An 18,413-nucleotide genomic window follows, 5' to 3' on the forward strand; every position below is an offset into this window, starting at 1 on the left:
TATGGTAGCTCTATTTCCAACTTTTTGAGGAACCTCCATACTGTTTTCCAGAGTGGCTGCACCAGCTTGCATTCCCACCAACAGTGTATGAGGGTTCCCCTTTCTCCGCATCCCTGCCAACATCTGTCGTTTCCTGACTTGTTGGCACCTCATCTCCTCAGATCTCAAGGTGACAATTATTGAGCAATGAAAAAAAATTATTACCCAATTGTTACACTATTTGAGACCCCATAATTATAAACACTCTTTAATTACAACATATTTGAACCAAACTTTGACCCTAGTTGTCCAATTCTCTCTCTCAAATATATATTTGGGGAGGCATGGCCCATGGCAGATTTAGGGAAGATATTTTTTAGACAAAAAAGTTTGGTTAAATTGTCTAGATGTGTCTCTGCTTTAACAGAAAGTTTCACACTTGCTTGTCATCAGTTCTGCGGTCAATCCAAAAGGATTTCACCTCTTTAGATCACAAGCTGGAGGCATAGTCCTACTCCCCTTTATTCTTTTCTGCCCATTTCTCCATATCCTATTAATGTTAGCTGTATTTGTTTTTCAAAATGAGGGTGAACTTCTTCAGGGATGAAGAAGCCAAATCATGTAAGACAAGGATGTCAGTCAAACCTCTAGGTGAATGAGGAAATTTCTCAAGGATAAAGATAGAATTCCTATAGAATAAAGAAAAGGTGAGCCAGACACCAAAGGATTCATCTAAACTTCACTGTTTAACTCATCACTCCAGAAAACCACAAATATTTATTATTTAGCTCATGTTCTGTCAGTTGGCTGGGATGACTGGAATAACCAGAAAGGCTGGGACAGCTCTTCTGGTCTAGGTGGAAACCTCTGCTCTTGTAGTTGGCTGGCAGCTCTGCTGGGTCTGGATGGTCTAGAGTGGCCTCACTTGTGTACCTGGTGGTTGGAACTCAACTGGTCTGCTTGTCTCTGCTCCATGTAGTTTCTCTCTCCCATCAGCTACACTCAGCCTGTTCACAAGGTAGAAGTGTTCTGAAAGAGACAGAGACGGAGACAGAGACAGAGAGAAAGCTACAAGTCAACTTAAGATCCTGCCTCAGAAGTAGCTTAGTGTTCTTTCAGCCTCATTCAATTGGACAAAAAAGTTACAGCACCAGTACAGATTTAAAGGATAGGGAAATGGACTCCATCTCTTGATGACAGGAGCTTCAAAGACTCTCTGGTCATTTGTGATCTACCACAGCGCGTAGGCAAGGATGTCAGTAGACTTTGTATGTGGTTGTTGAAATTTTCCTGGATAATGATAGAAGTCCCACATATAGATGGAAGAAGGTGAGACAAGGGACAAAGTTTTTCTTACCTGTGGAAATGGAACAGGAGATGAGAAGCTGCCAGAAAAAGAAAAGAGAATGGTAGAGACAGATGGAATAGGCTCTCAAATAACCACAGGTTTTGGGCATGGGATTTGGAAGTGACAGTGAGGATGTTCTCCCTGCCTCCTTGCTCCATAGTTCTTGGAATATCTCAGAAAGAGTGGCCTCCACTCACAATGGCTACAGAGGAAGTACTATCTTCAAGGAAGAGCAGAGTTTCTGTTAAGAGAAGAGGAGACTCAATCCCCTTTAGAGAAAGAGGACTTTGTCAGCAATGGACTGTGGAATTCTGGGGATACTTTGTAAGGGGTTGGGAGAAGGAAAGGGAGGGAATGAATACTGGTGGGGGGAGGGTGTAGTAGATGGACAGAGGAATTTAAGTATTAGAACATGAAATAAAAAATTTGCAATGATATCTAAAGATTACAGAGGTAAGAAGCAAGAAATAAACTAACCTCAAAGTTCTTAGGAGAAATTTGATCAAGGGGCAATTTTCATACTAACACTGACATTGGCCCTCATGTTTGGAGAATGTCAACACCTGCTTGGATCCAGGTGTCACTGGGGGTCCGATGAGAAAGAAATGGGGCAGATGCCGAGCAAGGCTCATCAGAGTTTACATTCCTGGGGGCTAAGTGAGAAGAGCGTGATCTAGAACCAAGAGCCTCCTATGACTTCCAGTCGGGTGCCCCTCAGCCTTCCCACTCACCAAGGAGTGTTCTTTTTTTATCTTCACCTTCCACCTCTACCTCACCTCTCTCCCAGCAGCCCCTCCATCATGACTTCCATCTTTTCTTCATTCCCATTGCTTGGCCTTCAGATCTCCTGGTGCCAAACCATAGCTCTCCTCTCCTCCCCACCATTCTCTGATCCTGCCACCCAACTTCACACTCTAAAATTAGTATTTCTAGGGATTAAAATGTATAATCTTCCAGTGATAAAATAAATAAGTCACAGGGATGAAAAGTACTGCATAGGGAATATAGTCAATAAAAGTGTAATAACTTCGGTGACAGATGGTGACTACACTTATTGCAGTGAGCATTTCATAATGTATATAATTGTCAAATCACTATGTTGTACATTTAAAACTAATACAATATTGTATGTCAATTATACTTCAAATATATATATATATATATATATCTCACAAATTCTGGAAAGGGAGAAATAAAAAATACATCCATGGTCAACTAAAAAAAAAAGTTAGCATTTCTAACCCACTACCCACATTTTTAGATTTTTGTCTCCAGAAGAAGGGGGTAAGAAATGGCACCTACTAAAAATAGGAAGAGGGGACACTTGTTCAATCCCACCCTCAATCTGCAATTCTGCTGTTGCTGCTGAAAGAAAATGTCCCTAATTTTGCAAATCAGGAATGAAGGTGACACCCATTAAGAAACATCAAATAAAATATTGAAATGTATTTAGATTTCATATCCTCAGGTTGAGGAAAGGCATAATACAACTGATTAGGGAAACCCTCGGGGTTTGTAGAAAAGGCTGCTTCTTTTAGTAAGCAGTGAATAAATACCAAAATGAAGTACTTAAAATTGGTTTACAATACACCTCCGCACAGAGCCAATAAATTAATAAAATCTGATAAGTTTTCAGATCCCTTGAGGGGTGAATCTGCAGCTTGCAATACAGCGAATTCACAGCCACATCACAGAACAGTGAAAGTTAATTTTTTTCATTCCCTATGTGACAAGGCCCAGCTAATTTTTCACTGCCAACCCCCCTTTTAAAAAATATATAGTTCTCAGTACATATTGCTTAATAGTGATTTTCATGTCATCTTTTCTTGTTTTTCAATTGCTTTTGAGGAATTCCAATTTACAAGAACCGCAGATGGTTTTTATCTTATTTATGCAATATTTTCAGTGTACTCAGTAATCAGTGGGGTACACTGATTCTGGTGTTGGGCAGGGAACCGTATACCTAGCTCCTATTACTGTTCATAACTTATTGTTCCCAAATGCACCACCCTGAAAATGTACCCCAATGGGCTTTGTTTGGGCTGTGTATTCCTGCACCCAGTGTGCAGAAATCTGCACCGGAAATTCACCAGAAATCTGGAAAAGACCGATTAAAAGACATCCTTTTTTCCCATTCCAACAATGCTGACCAAAGCAACTGAACATAAGGTTGCATAAACACTGTAAATATTAAAATACATTTTAATATTGAACACAACATAATGTCCCCTGGAGAGACCTGTTTACACACCTTTTAAAGACACATCATGCAGACAGCCCACCTTTATAATTCTAATAACCTCAGATATTTTGCATTAAAGCAATTCTGATGGTTAGTGCTTAGATGCTAACACAATAAAGTAATAGCATAAAGAAGCTCCCATCTTTATTTAGAGCACAAATTAAACACTTTGACAGAGGTAACAGCCCTCGGATCAGGGTCCACTCCCCGATAGGACATTTTAATTAATCTCCTTCTCTGATTAAATAATGCTCCTGTATACTCACTGATGCTTTCCAGAATCTCAACTTGGGAGTGGTCATCTCTCACAGAGGCCAATATGGGTGTCCTACAAAGGTCAGTGGAATGATTTGGTCTTTGAATTATTGGTTTTCTGGCCAAACCAGATGGAGTAGGACATGATCCCTGTCCTCAAGTGAGAGAGCTTAAAAGAGGCATTGGGGCTCTTCAATAAACTGGGTACATGGTCCAGTCTTTTGTCCTTTCTTTTCTCCTGTTTGTTTTTTCTTGTTTAGGAGCAAGCACTGATCTTAACTATTTGGGGAAAACATTTCCATTTTTTTACCTTGCATTTTACTTACAACACGTGTTTCTTTTCTTCATAGAGGAAGATTTCTTTCAAAAGAGGTGTTTTCATTCGGACAGCCACCACTTCAGTACAAAACCAAACCAAACCCAGTAGTCTAACCAGACAGTAATATACAATGATTGGTCACATAAAAATAAACTTCTTAGTTCATAAGTGAAACAGAGTTGTCACTCAGATGGAGGAAAAGCAAAACAGTTCTGTAATAGCAGCGAACCTTAGTTCTAAGGATCTAAAATCTGCTGCCACATTTGTGGGCAGTTTGTTTCTATCTACATATCGATTTTATCTTTATTAGGGAAGTTGATGAAGCCTTTGATGTTCCAAGAACGCAATATGGAATGAATTAAACATCATTTTCGGAATCATGTGTGCAGATCTGAACTTGAGATTTTTTTTTTTTAATCCAGCCGACCAGTGTCCAAAACAGTTTCATTATTATTAACATCTTCTCCCACAAATTTCTCTCCTAGCCTGATACTTCTTCCTGATTAATGGACTAGTAGCAGGGACTACTTTGTTTAAATGATATTTTGATTAAAGCATCTGTTTATGTTTCAACAAAACAAAGTCAGGCATATTAAGGAATATAGTGCTTTAGGAACAAAGAAAACAACCAAGATTAGAGGAAAGTTAACTGTTCCCTTGGGAGAAACCCTAGTGGTTAAACTGTTTCATCAGCAACAATACAGAAATTGTTTTAATGGTGTTTCGGACATCTTATTCGTGACAAAATAATACCCATGTTCACAAAACACAAAGGTTGAAATCAAGGCTATCCATTTCGAAGGTTGGCATTTATTATGTGCAATATTTCATAAAGCCTGTTAAAGCCAATGTGTGAGGATATAGAAACTTATGATGTACCTTCATACTGGATCAAATGCTTTTCATGTTAAACTAACTAATATCATTGAGAACAATTAATAATATTCAGGATCTGGGGAGAGGTTCACTTCGTAGTGCTAGGTTCTTGGGCAAAAACCACATCGCAAAGCTTACTTAATAGCAAATAGCAGTTAAGAGAAATAACACAGGGGAACAAAACTGAAGTCCTCTATAAATAAGCAAAATTGTACCTATGGAGTTTGCGTTTGCTTTTCCATCCCAATTAAAAGCACAACATTCCTTTCTTTCTGTTTTGATTTTCCAGGCCAGTTTCAAAATTTAACTTTCCTAAATATTTTTCCGGGAGTAGAGAGAAATATTTTCCTCACTTACTAAAATCTGCTGCAGCCCTTTTCTGTCCTTTAAAAACTATGGCCCTTCAATGCATAATACTGCCATCGCTGAGAGACTGACTACCTTGGAGAAACTTCAAGATTTGTCACAACAGCAAACTCCAGCATGTGCATGGTAAGGTATAAACAGACGGGGCAGGGTCCACCTCAGGCAGAACATCCCTGTTAGAGGCTTTCAGTTTTTTTTCTCCCTCGGTCTAAACCGCAGATTGGTGTCCTTCCATTAAACGCTTTGGTTTGCCTTGATAAAGGCTGTTTGTTACAGCCCGTGTTGGGGGCAGAAGTTCCTTGGTAAAACTCGTCATTATTTATGTACAAGAAAGGGAAACCTTGTCTATTAAATTAATTAGAATGTGACCTGAAAAGGAATATTTTTGATCAGTGAAAACAGAAGTCTTCGGGTAAAGGAGAAAAAAGACAGAAAGGTTCAAAATACAGAGCTGCATTGTTTGCAGAAAGCCTGCTGCTTGCTTTATGCCTAGCCGAACCACGCCAGGAGCCCTCTTGAATTTCTACAAGAATACAGTTTCAGATCATCTGCATTCAGGGCCAGAGTCATGGCCCTGGAACCGATAATTGCCTCTGACAGGATTTAATTACCTTCTCTAGGACCTTTTCTCTGTTTGATTGGAGACCACCCCCTGCCTCCGATCAAATCAGACAGTAATAACACGCTGAAGCGCTGCAGCCAATCACGAGTCAAGTCTGAACAGTGACCTTGCTGAGTCGAAGCTGATTGGTGGTGTCAGCCTTGTCAACGATGTCAGGGAGCCGTCAGACAAGAAAGAGCGAGGGGGGAGCGGAGGAGAGCGAGGGGAGATAAGAGAACAGCATTCATGCTAATGGAGGCTGTCAGCATTCAAGTCTCCAGGCCGCCTTACCAGCGGCCTTGCACAAAAACAAAAATATTAGAGAACTCATACAAGTCTAAAATATTCAGAAGGGGCACATTTTCGCTCCTCCACTTTGGGGCATCTATTCAAGGTATAATTCACATGCAATTCAGATCCAGTGACAGATACACGCACATGATGTGACAGAATAATTTTCATGAAAAGAAAAAGCCCCACAAAACTTAACCAGATGAATTGTGGGCCTGGCAGGGGAAGGTTAGGGATAAACTACTGCTACATGACTTTTTGTTGTCATTTTTCTTTTTTGAAACCGGAGGATTAAGAATGCTGGTATTTAAGATGCACCACAAAGCTCTGCTTTTAATATTAACCTGACTTTGCAGTCACTGCATTATTTATGACCACTTTAGTGTGGGATATAAGCCCACCTATAATCTTAACAAAGAATAATACATTCATTAAATGGCCAATCTTTATGAACATACAATTTTAAGATAATTTATAGTAATGGCATAATTCTGGTAATCTGCAAAAAATAGTTTAACTAAGCTATAAAATTTGGTTAACTTCTATTCCATTGGGGAAAAAAAAGGCACTTTTCCCCAGAAAAACACCACCACGGCATCAGTGAGTTATAATATACAGAAAGTCTGTTACAAAAGAGTAATGAAAGGAGATTTGGAAGAGAAGTAGAACACATTATTAGAGCTGTACCAATTTGGAGTTTAATGTATTCATTATATTTGTCTATAAATAACCTTCTCCATAACATTTGTTTCTGACTCACCTACCTTTTTTACAAATGTAGCAACTTATATGAAAACAAATATATTTATAGAGGCGTTTTAGAGTTTCTCTTAGAGACTAAAAGTCTCTTATATTTAATAGAAATGGAGTATCTATTATGAGTCACAGTATTTTTCATAAATCTTTCAATCTTTTAAGAAACCTGTGGTCTAGTAAGAAAACTCTCACAAAGGAAGGGACACTTTGTTATGTGATTCCTGGACCTTACTAAAAAAGAATATGGCTTTTAAAAATAGAATCAGCTGATTCAAGTTTAAGGAAAACTTCTGCCACATGTCTACAAATATACATTCCTTTGAGCCGTTTCCAGCTTTACCAAGGAATTCTACTTAAACAGCATTGCACAAGTTGATTTGGTATTTTTGACTTCTGTTCTATTCTTTAGCTTTTAAATACCTCTCCCTCAATAAAACGGTTTCTTAAGAGTGGAATCTTATGCTATATATCTATAATTTTTTTCCTTTATTATGATGGAATTTAAAAGGTAGCTTAATTAAGATATATAGAAATCATATTTTTCTACAGTGGATTGACATTTATAACGGACTTGATGATGTAATTATTTCAACTTCTAAAAGAGCTATTTGAAAGAACCTACAGGGATGTAGTCTACTTTGAAAAGATTGCTTTATTTTCAGAGTCCCGTGGTTAAAACAACTCATTTAGGAAAAAAATGTATCTTACACAGAAAGTCAGAGGCTTAGGACTAGCTCCAGCTTTGTTATTGACAAGCTGTCCAATTTGGGACAAGTCACTTTGTCTTCATGAGTTTTGGTTTCCTCAACTATAAAAGGTAGTTAACATGAGGTTACCTAAAGAATTAAAAGTGTGTAGAGTACAAGTATAATTAGCATGTAGACATGATAACAGAGCATCTCACTTCTTGGAAACACTCCTCAGGGTTGGTGAGTTTCTCTCTGCTTCCACCCCCACCAGCCCCATCCTGTCACACACTCTTACCACCACCCACCCAATACAAACACACACACACACATTTTAATGAATATTGAGAGGTACGTAACAAGTAGTCATTACCATTGTGAGACCTAGAACACAAATTTGCTAAATCCCTTATCCCTAGGTTCTTTCGGACCCCACATTTTGCCACTTAAGCTAACACATTTTTGGTACTCACATAAGTGCTGATCCCTTACTGTGCTGGAGTTAAGTATATTTCATTGGTAGACTGCATGTGCATCATGCAATCTCACCTGGGGAAGGGAGCAGATGTGCAAGAATGCTTTTAAAAGAGACTATGCAAAAGTAAACAGTCCTAGTCTCTAAATGATTACCATCAATTTGAATTATTGGCCACTTTGGCTACTAGCCCAAATACTAAGTCTAGAATACATGGAACTCTGAAAATGAGGACAAAGTTTATTTAGCTATTTTTAAGGTATTTATTTAGCTAATTTTAAGGCATAACAGAATAGTATGTGCATATTCCAAACATAAGAAAGTTTGTTATGTCTCAAAGCAGATAATCAATAACATTTTATTTCAATGGAGGATACTACACTTTCCAAAAACAATCCACCCCCAATTGTGAAGGGAAGGGCAAATTTTCATTCTGTCCTCCTGCTATCACATCTTCAGCCAGTTCAGATCAGAGCAGCAGCTCCAGAAAGGAAAGGAGAGAAGCCAATAGCATGCCTTATTTCATTTCTTTAGCATCACCGTTCTGGCCCTGGAAAGGTGAATAATTAATACCCACCGGACTCTACCTAATTAAGTCCGCGTTTGCTTGTTCTGTTCATTTGAAAAGGCTTTCTTTTAGAGAACATAGCCTTTGCTTATCTTCACAGTTTATATTTCTTAAATGGACATTGTTGGAATTAAAGAGATTCTGTCTTAGTTTTGAAAAGCTGTTCCCTTTTTGTGCTAATCAGTAGGAATCAATGACAAAGCTTACTATTTTTTAGATGGGAGACAGAATATTAACCAATTGCTAGGTGTAGATTCTTATAAAACAGATAGTCAAGTCTCCCTAATTCTAGATTATGTCCTTTTTTTCCTGGAGACATGAAAAAAAGGTCTTTTGGTCCTTTAAAAACTGAATACACACCAAAAATTGAGAGAGACAGAGACAGAGGCAAAGGCAGAGAAATTAAGGAGAAGACATAAACCAACCTTAGGTGATAGCTCAGTTGCTGTTTCAGAATGATCTTTGCATAATCTGAGTTACACAACACAGTGACTCTAATTGCAAATTCAATCACTCCTTGACTGAGGCTCAGAAATCAATTCCCAGTAAAATATGACAAGCATTCAAAAACAATAGAATAGTCAATATTCCACCATCAGCAGTCTAGTTAGGACTTACTTCAATACAATACAAAATCAGTTCTTTTACTCTATTGGGCAAATCTCTTCTATTCCATGCAACCTTGCCTAACATTACCGATAATTAAAATCATGATGGAAAGTTAAAGAAAATCATGAGATTTCCAAGACTTGTAGAGAGAATTTCACTCAAAGACTTCTGATCTCAGACTTTTGATCTTTTCCTCAATTTATATCAATTGTCAACTTCACTTGTGTCCTCATGGCTTGGCAATAAATTCAGACAGGGACCATCCACGGGAAGGGGAGAGTAATGTGGATTGGGGACAAGGGACAAGGAGGGTAAAGATACATGTCCAATTAAATGCTCTAGAATCTGATCTCAGATTGTAGAGCCCTGGAGTTTACTGCACTTACAGCAACTGAATGAAAATTGCAATACAATTTTTCAATAGACCCCATTTTGTCATCATTTTTTCTAGCTCCAAAAGACTAGGGTAGAGAAAAGATAGAACCCAGACAGAGAATTAGAAACTAAATCTAGATAGAAAACAGGCAAACAGATAGTTTTGAGTTAGTGATTATTTTTAAGACTGAAATTCCCAAGTTTTAACTTCTAGTACTGATTTTACTTCTTACTTGGTGACCTTATCAAGTTACCTGCTGCCAAAATCTGTTTCACTTTCTCAACCCTGGATCCCAGATATTAAGGCATGATTCTTATTTTTTGGCTTGAACTTCTACTATCTCTAAACGAAGTACCCAAGGCTTATACTGTTTCCTCACATTACTTTTGTTACTATTATAACAATATTGTTGTTTGCCTATATGTTTGGAAAGAGGGTGTTTCTAAAAATAATACATCTGATTAAGTGCACTGTTTATTTACTTCAGAATCCACATTTTAAAAGAGCAGCCCACAAAAGGCTTGGAAATGCATCCAAAATGAGAAACTCCAGTCAACTGATTACTCAGCTGGCAAAATGGAAATTTCAAGTTGCATAGACAGCTAATTGTGGCCTGCCTCTGGAATGACAGGTCTATAATTTTTAGTTTTGTGTGCATTGAAAGCCAGTCACCTTGACACTCAGTGCTCCATTATCCACCGGCCACCAACCATATGATGATGTTCAAGGAGTGACGGGCACTTTCCATTATGAAACACACTGTGTTTTATTTGGATAAAGCTGTCCCGAGGGGAGAAAAAAAATCCAGGTGCCTACTCCCCCAGAGCATCAATGACACTGAAACACCTTTAATTCTAGAGAATCAACTTCTTTGTTCTTGTGTAATTACAACCATCAGTTACTCTTGGTTTTCTTTGCCAACATCCTTAAAGTGCCTTACTGTGTCACGGTCCTAGCCTTTTAGATATAAATTTTGCCTCTTAATGTCAAGAGCTCTCCCCATTAAATTATATTATGTTAGAAGAACTTGAAACCTGGTTAAAGCCTTCATCGCAGAGAAAGCATAAGATGTTTGTTCTTTGCCTTTTTTCCCCTCACAGCTATTTCTATTGTTCTGAGGTTTCATGGGTTGGGGAAATATTATTGAAGCAGGAGCCAGTTGATGAAATTGTAATCCGGGGTGTGAACTAAATTTTGGCTGTTGATTTTGCAGAAATCGATTACCTCTCTGAGCCTCAAATTAATAATCTTTCTCAAATTAGTCATCTTTAAAATAGAAAGCCTGAACCAGATGTTCTCTTCATTCCCCCTTTCCCCGAAAGTCTCTTTCTATATTAATATTGTTCACCTTAGGGTGCCTGGGTGGCTCAGTCGGTTAAGTGTCTGCTTTCGGCTCAGGTCGTGATGTCTTTAGCTCAGGTCATGATTCCAGACTCCTGGGATCGAGTCCCACATTCGGCTCCCTACTCAGCAAGGAGTCTGCTTCTCTGCCCCTCCCCTGGCTCATGAGCACTCGCGCTCTCTCTCTCTCTATCAAATAAATAAATAAGATCTTAAAAAAAAAAAAATTGTTCACCTTAAAAAAAACAAAAGAGCCAGTTATTTTACCAGCAAAATGAGTTTACTTGGGAAAAGAAAAAGAATTACAATTTGGGACAAGCAAACTATGGTAAACTCTATGCAAGTCTGGAAAACAAAGGAGAGCGTCTTGCTTTTGTAGGGAAAAGGCAGAAGCTGGGAGGGGCTGTTTCACTGAATTCTCATTGGCTGGGCTGTTGTTGGGCAAGGAGAAATTCTTCCTTGCTCCAGCTGTTTGTAAACTAAGCTTCTTGCTGTTGGAGAATGTGTGGTATGCTAATTATTGTGAATGGTAGTGTGTAAGAGGTCCCCCTTCAGGGCTTCCCAACTCCATTTTAAATGAGATTTCCTTTATTTTCACAGTGTTAAGGTCTTGATCATAACATTTTCCCAGCTGCAAAAAGCACCAAACTTCATTTGTCAAATGGAGCAGTGAGGATATATTCAGCTGCAAGTAATAATAGCAACTAACTGTGACTTAAACAGAAAAGACAATGATCTTACCTAACAGGAAGTTTGGAGGCTTATTGTTCAAGGTTCTGCTCAGCAGCTCAATGCTCTCAAAAGCCCAGGCTCTTCAGTCCTTCATATGCAGGGGTTTCATCCTTTGATGTCATTTACTGGTTATAAAATGGCTGTAGCAGCCCTAGGCATCCAAGTCTCAACAAAGATGAACCTGGAGGACATTAGGCTAAGTAAATAAGCCAGGCAAAGAAAGAAAAAAAAAACTGTATCGATCCCTTGTATGTGGAATCGAAAAAAATCATACTCAAAGAACCATAGAGCGTGATGGTGGTTGCCAGTGGCTGGTGGGTGGGAAAATAGATGTTGGTCAAAGGGTACAAATTTTCCATTATAGGATAATTAAGTTCTGGTGATTATAGTTAATAATACTGTATTGTACCCCTGAATGTTGTTAAGAGAGTAAATCTTAAGTGTTCTTAGTACAGACACACATACACACAGATAAAATAACTGTGTGAGATGATGGATGTATTAATTGACTTGATTGTGCTAAACATTTCACTGTATGTACATAAAATCATCACATTGTACACTTTCAAAAAAACCACATTTTATAACCTAAATATATGCCATTTTTATTTGTCAGTCATACTTCACTAGAGCTGGAAAAATATATTTTTAAAAAATCTAATAAAACACCATGGCTACAAAAAATAAAGTCTCTCCCAAAAAATTCTTAACAATGAAGGGAAAGACTGAAAAAAGGGCTCTCCAATTATCAGGAAGTAAAAACTTATCCAGAAGCCTTGAGGCGGGCTGAATAATACCCAACATATCCATGTCTTAGTCCCCAGAACCTGTGAATATTACCTTATATGGCAAAAGGGTTTTGCAGATATGATTAAGTATCTTGAGATGGGGGATTATGAATGGGCCCTAAATGTAATCACGAGTGTCCCTATGCGACAGAGGCAGAGGGAGATTTGACACAGAAGAGAAATAGATGATATGATGACTGGTGGGAGGTTGAAGCCATGTGAGGAAGTAATCATAAGCCAAGAACAAAGGTGGCCTCCAGAAGCTAGAAAAGGCAAAGGAACCAAGTCTCTCCTGGAGTCACTAGTGGGAAGAGCCCTCCTAATACCTCCACGTCAGCCCCGTGAGACCTCTTCCGACTTTGGGCCTCCAGAACTTTAAGAGAATACAGTTGTGCATTAAAGCACTGAATTTGTAACATTTTGTTACAGCAGTGAAGGGAAACTTACATCTGATTGGCCAGATATAGGCCATATGTAAGCCACTCCTCCACACAAGGGAGGCTGTGATAATAAAGAGCTGGCAAACAGGAAGAAAATAGACACAAATGTATTAGACCTACCTTCATTCACCTGGGGCTGGATAGATCGTTGAACTCAAACAAACTGGAGCCCTTTCAGCATATAAGAAGCGGGGAGGGGTGGAGAAAATTAGGAGAGTCCACCATATTCCATCACAATATTTATTAAGTGCCTAGTCACTCAGCTTAAATCTTCAGCGACTTGCAAAGTTCTCCTTGGTCTGACCCTTGCTTATCTTTTCAGTCTATCTCGCATCACTCTCTAAGGATCCAGCCTTACTGGTTTTTCAGCTTTTGTCACAAACTAGGCTTTCTTTCTCAAAGTCACCCCACCATTCAGTTTGCTTTCCATGAAAACCTCCCCCCCAACCACATCATCTCCCCTCCCACACTCTTGGCTTAGCTAAATTCGACTTCAACTGTCAGCTCAAACAGAAATTCCTCAACAATGTCCCCCCCGCCCCCGACCCCCAAGCTCTTAGTAAGTTAGCAACCTTGTTACATGCTAACTTAGCATCTTTTATGTAATACATCAGACTGAAAACTATCTGTTTGATACTGTGTCCTCCACCAGGCTGGGGTACCCCCTGGTTCTAACAATAGGAGAGCATCCTTAGGGGAGGTATAGACCAGGAAATAAGGTCAGTCCTGTTGGTTCATGGCGAAGCGAAACATAAAGAGGGCAACATAACTCTTTCCTATCTGTCTCACTACTATGATGTGAATGTTTGTGTCCCCCCACCCCCAACATTCATAGGTTGAAATCCTAATGTCTAATGGCATGGTATTAGGAGGTGGGGCCTTAAGGAAGTTCTTAGGTCATGAGAGTGAAGCCCTTGTAAATAAGATCAGTGTCTTTGTGAAGGAGACCCCAGAAAGTTTGCTAGCCCCCTGTGAAATAATAGAAAATACATATATTGGTCTCTGCCCCTGGTTCCTGGCACAGAGTTCCTAAAACTTTTGTCAGTTCTTGAGTGACAAGAGCACTAGGAGCATCTTTTGTTCTAATATTTGATCTTTGGCCTGGTTCCTGACACAGAACTTCTAAAGGCCTTGGAATTTCCTGGGTGATGGGAGTCTTTTGTTCTAATCAGGCAACTCATGGTATGCTCCTGGATAGCTTCAGGATGGGAGCTGGTCACCAGAAAGATCAAACACATCCATGTACCAGGAGGGTAACACACCCCAACTTTATGGGGACAGAAGTTCCTGCACTTTGGACACTTCCAGACCTCACCCTATGTATCTCTTCTTCTGGCTGTTCTTCCATATCCTGTATCATATAATAAACTGGTAAACATAAGTGTTTCCCTGCATTCTGTGTCTGTTCTAGAAAGTAATCCAGTTCAAGGGAGGCGAGGTTCGTGGGAACCTCTGATTTATAGCCAAGTCAGACAGAAGTTGTAGGTGACCTGGGGACCTCTTACTTGAGATTGGTATCTGAAGTGGGGGGGCAGTCTCTTAGGACTCAGCTCTCAACTTGTAGAGTCTGTGCTAACTCCAATTAGAGTCAGAATTGAATTGAATTGTAGAACACCCGGGTGGTGTCACAGAGAATTGCTTGGAGTAGGGAAAAAAATCCATACATCTGGTGTCTGAAGGGTTGTGAATGTGGTAGTAGTGTGTGAGGAAAGGAGAAACACAGAAGTGAGTTTTTCCTTCATACCCCCCTTCCACCATGTGAGGACACCATAGAGAAGGCACCCATTATGAGCCAGGAAGAGGGCTTTCACCAGAATGAAACCAAACTGGTGCTTTGATTTTGAACTTCTCAGCCTCCAGAACTGTGAGAAATAAATTTCTGTTGTTTGAGATTCTCAGTCTGTGGCATTTTGTTATAGCAGCCTGGACAGATTAAGATACTCACCCTGTGAGCACTATTTCCATTATGTATCAGACATTCTAACTTTTGGTTTGTACTGCTTTGACATCTTTTTATCATAGTCCCTACCAGTATGTCAATATATTACCTTGAAATTGTTGCAAAAGAGCCACTTTCAGAGAATGTGCTGAGAGGTGAAGTGTTGAAAACTGCCCCCTCTACCCAAGCAGTCAAAGCTCCACCTGCCTTATTGACCACTTTATGTGCAGAGCTAGGCACAATGTGTTCTTTGGAGAAATTATATTTATTAAATGAAAGCACCAAGGTAATTACTGGAGCTGGACAAGTAAACAAGATGGACCCTTGGCAAGGTGGTCAAACCCAACAAATTGCACAGAACTATGCTTCTTTAAAATTTGGTCCACTAACCATTTGTATCAGGATCACTCACCTACAGTGCTTGTTTAAAAGGAATATTCTGGGGCCCCACCCTAGACTTACTGAATCAGATTTTCTTTTGGGGTAGTACTCTTGATGATTTTAGACCAAGAAAAGTTCAAGAACCATTGCCATAAACTGAAAACAAAAATAAGTAATTCTATTTTTTTTTCCATCCAAAAAATTTTGTTCTCATCGGCTCGCTTCTAATCATTTCAAAGCTTCACACAGATGCTCCCCCTTTCTTCCATGTGTATTTAGTACAATGCTTTACACACACCTTACTCAATTAGATAGTGCATCAGCAGAGCTATTTCAGGATCTTCATCTATTCCTTCATGCAAGTATAGAACTAACATACCATTTATACCACAGGAGAGCTCACACTTGGGGAATTGTGTTTCATCTAATTTCTTACAATTAATGAACAAGTCCTATCAGTTTTAATGGTGTTATCTCAGGCCTACATTTTGGTGTAAATTATTTATTCTACTAATTTAATGGCAAACAGTCACCAAGGCAAGCTTAAGGCAGTAATTTCACACATATATTGGTTATAGGTTAATTATTTAGGTGCCACAACCAGCTTTGCAATAATGAACTCTCCTGGGCAGACCCCATAAAATACATTCCTCAGCTTTAAAAAAAAAAAAAAAGTTTAATGTTTTGAAGTTTCTCACACTGAGGTTTATGTAACTTCTGAGTTGTACTAAACTGAAATTTTAGGAAAGAAACTAAGGAATGTTTTTGTCAAGCAAAAGACAAAGAAGAGACCAGATGAAGGAAGAAAGGGAAAGCATGTTTACAAAAAAAAAAAAAAAAATTATATGAACGTTCTGAAAATTAGTGGTGGTTTATATCGAAGAATTATGGGAATTAAAAATTAAACGCCCAAATTTTAGAGCATGGCATATTTTCTAAAGTCCCTTAAATTTCTCCATTTGTAAGATATAGGCTTAATATTTATAGTACCTCATGCTCAATTCAAATCATTCATTTATTTGATCATAATAGATGGTCAAAAAAACCCACAACTATTTTGATATAACAGTGGTTCTCAAACACTATGAAGTGACACTGGTGTGCTCTGAATCTTTCATAGTTATGTGCCAAAGTTGGATCATTTGGAAAATTTTATTTTATTAATCCTAAGTAGGGTATATACAATGAGCTCAGATGAGGTGTTGAAGAGCTCATGAAAATGTGGTATATTGTAGGATAAGAACTGTGAGGAGTAAAAGATGAAATAGTAAGCCACTACTTTTGAGAAATTGTGCATTTACCAAAAAGCTTGAGAACTTTGCCTCCTGAGTGTATAAATCAGTGAGTTGAACAACTCTCTCAGATAACAACACAAGCCTGAAGTGCTACCCAATGAACACAGTTATATTGATAGCTATGAGTTAATGCCTTTGAATATTCTGCCAAAAATTCTATGCTCAAAACCCTAAGAATTGAGGCCCACTGCCATACAGAGTGATAAATAAGGGCTATGGCACAGATGTGCACAAGTATTTGGGGACATAGAAGAGGAACCTTTGTTCTGTTTGGGTTTGCTAACAAAGGGGTTTTCCTTGAGGAATTGAGATTGTGAAGAACATGATGCAATTTATGGGGGCAATTAGTTTATTTTCCTTTCTCAGTAGGAAAATAGTGAGCAGAAATTCAAGCAGTTCCTTTCAGAAGGGAACACTCAATGTGTTGGGGAAGATAAAGGATTTCTGCTTGAATAGTCAAAGATCCAACAACCCCATCACCTGAATGTCCACATCATCTTCATCTGCTTTCCCTTGCATAATAATTAGGCATATATTCCCTTGTCTTCCAAAGCTAAGAGATGCATTAGATTAGCAGGCCAACATTTCACCTTTGCAAATCTGGGTCCACTTAAGCAATGTGTGGAATGCAAAATTTCAACAGCTGATGCCCATATAAATCCCAAAATTTTCATATCTATTTCATTCTCTTGATTCATGATCTTCAGAAAATCTTTTTAGTTCTTCTACTCCAATGAGATCATTATTTTCTTCCTTTTCCCTTTGCTCCATTCAACACTTTGAATCTCAACCCTATGAACCCCCTCCTTTAAAAGCCCAGTAGCCATTCAGGAGTTCCTGGGTGGCTCAGTGGGTGGAGCGATTTTGATTTTGGATCGGGTCATGATCTCAGGGTCATGAGATCATGCCCTTACATGCCTGCACTCAGCAGGAATCTGCTTCTCTTCTTCTCTCTCTCCCTCTGCCCCTCCCCCTGCTCATGCACTCTTATGCACCCTCTCTCTCTCTCTCTCAACCTCTCTCTCTCTAATAAATAAATAAATAAATCTGAAAAAAAAAAGCCCAGTAGCCATTCATGCCTCCATCCCTCTCACTCATACTCACAGAAAGTTTCTGTGAAGATCTGAAATAGTCTAGTCTCTGATGAGCAACTTGTGAGCTCTGCAGTTGATATGGCATCTCTGGAGCTTTTCCATATTCATGTCTCATATAGATTTTTTGCTCATGGGCAAATTCACATTTTTCAGAAACTGATTAAAGGGTTAAAAAAAGTGAACTATCACCTAGTTCCCTGTGAGAGAACAGTTCAGTTTTCTGAAAATCTATCATTGTGACTTACTATAGAATTAACTATCTCTATAATTTTCCCATTCCCTAAAATAGCATCAATATTTTATCTCCTGAGACTTTAAATATCTTATAATGGGTAGTGGGATCATATAAGATTTTAGCATTTATGTAATTTTAGACCTAAAATGGAATGTAGTCCTTTGATGAGCAACTGTTGGTCTCAGAGGATGACTCTTGCCCAGCTTCTCCATGGGATCTAAGATCCAATTTCAGCATGAATAATTGGAAAAGTGCCTCCATATTTGCTGCTCTTTAGTATATTCAGTTTAAATTATAAATGTATATATTTTCCTGAGATGTGACAAAATCATTTTCATTTTAAATGAAAAACAAATGTGTCTTTTTAACATGATTTTTTTTTTCTGAATGGCCCTTTAATTTAAAAAAAGATTAATTACTA

General features: G+C 38.6%; 1 long non-coding RNA gene across 1 annotated transcript; it reads right to left on the bottom strand.

Annotated features, from left to right (window-relative positions):
* Positions 1-323: 323 nt before the first annotated feature.
* LOC145716050 (uncharacterized) lies at positions 324-13,190 on the bottom strand. The gene is made up of 3 exons (XR_014138378.1): positions 13,169-13,190; positions 11,830-12,016; positions 324-1,008 (listed from the first exon to the last, which is right to left on the bottom strand). It is a non-coding gene; the product is annotated as an uncharacterized LOC145716050 (long non-coding RNA).
* Between the last annotated feature and the right edge of the window lie 5,223 nt (positions 13,191-18,413).

Source organism: Leptonychotes weddellii, chromosome 11, assembly GCF_054177405.1.
Source record: "Leptonychotes weddellii isolate Sample4059 chromosome 11, ASM5417740v2, whole genome shotgun sequence".
Taxonomy (NCBI): Eukaryota; Metazoa; Chordata; class Mammalia; order Carnivora; family Phocidae; genus Leptonychotes; species Leptonychotes weddellii.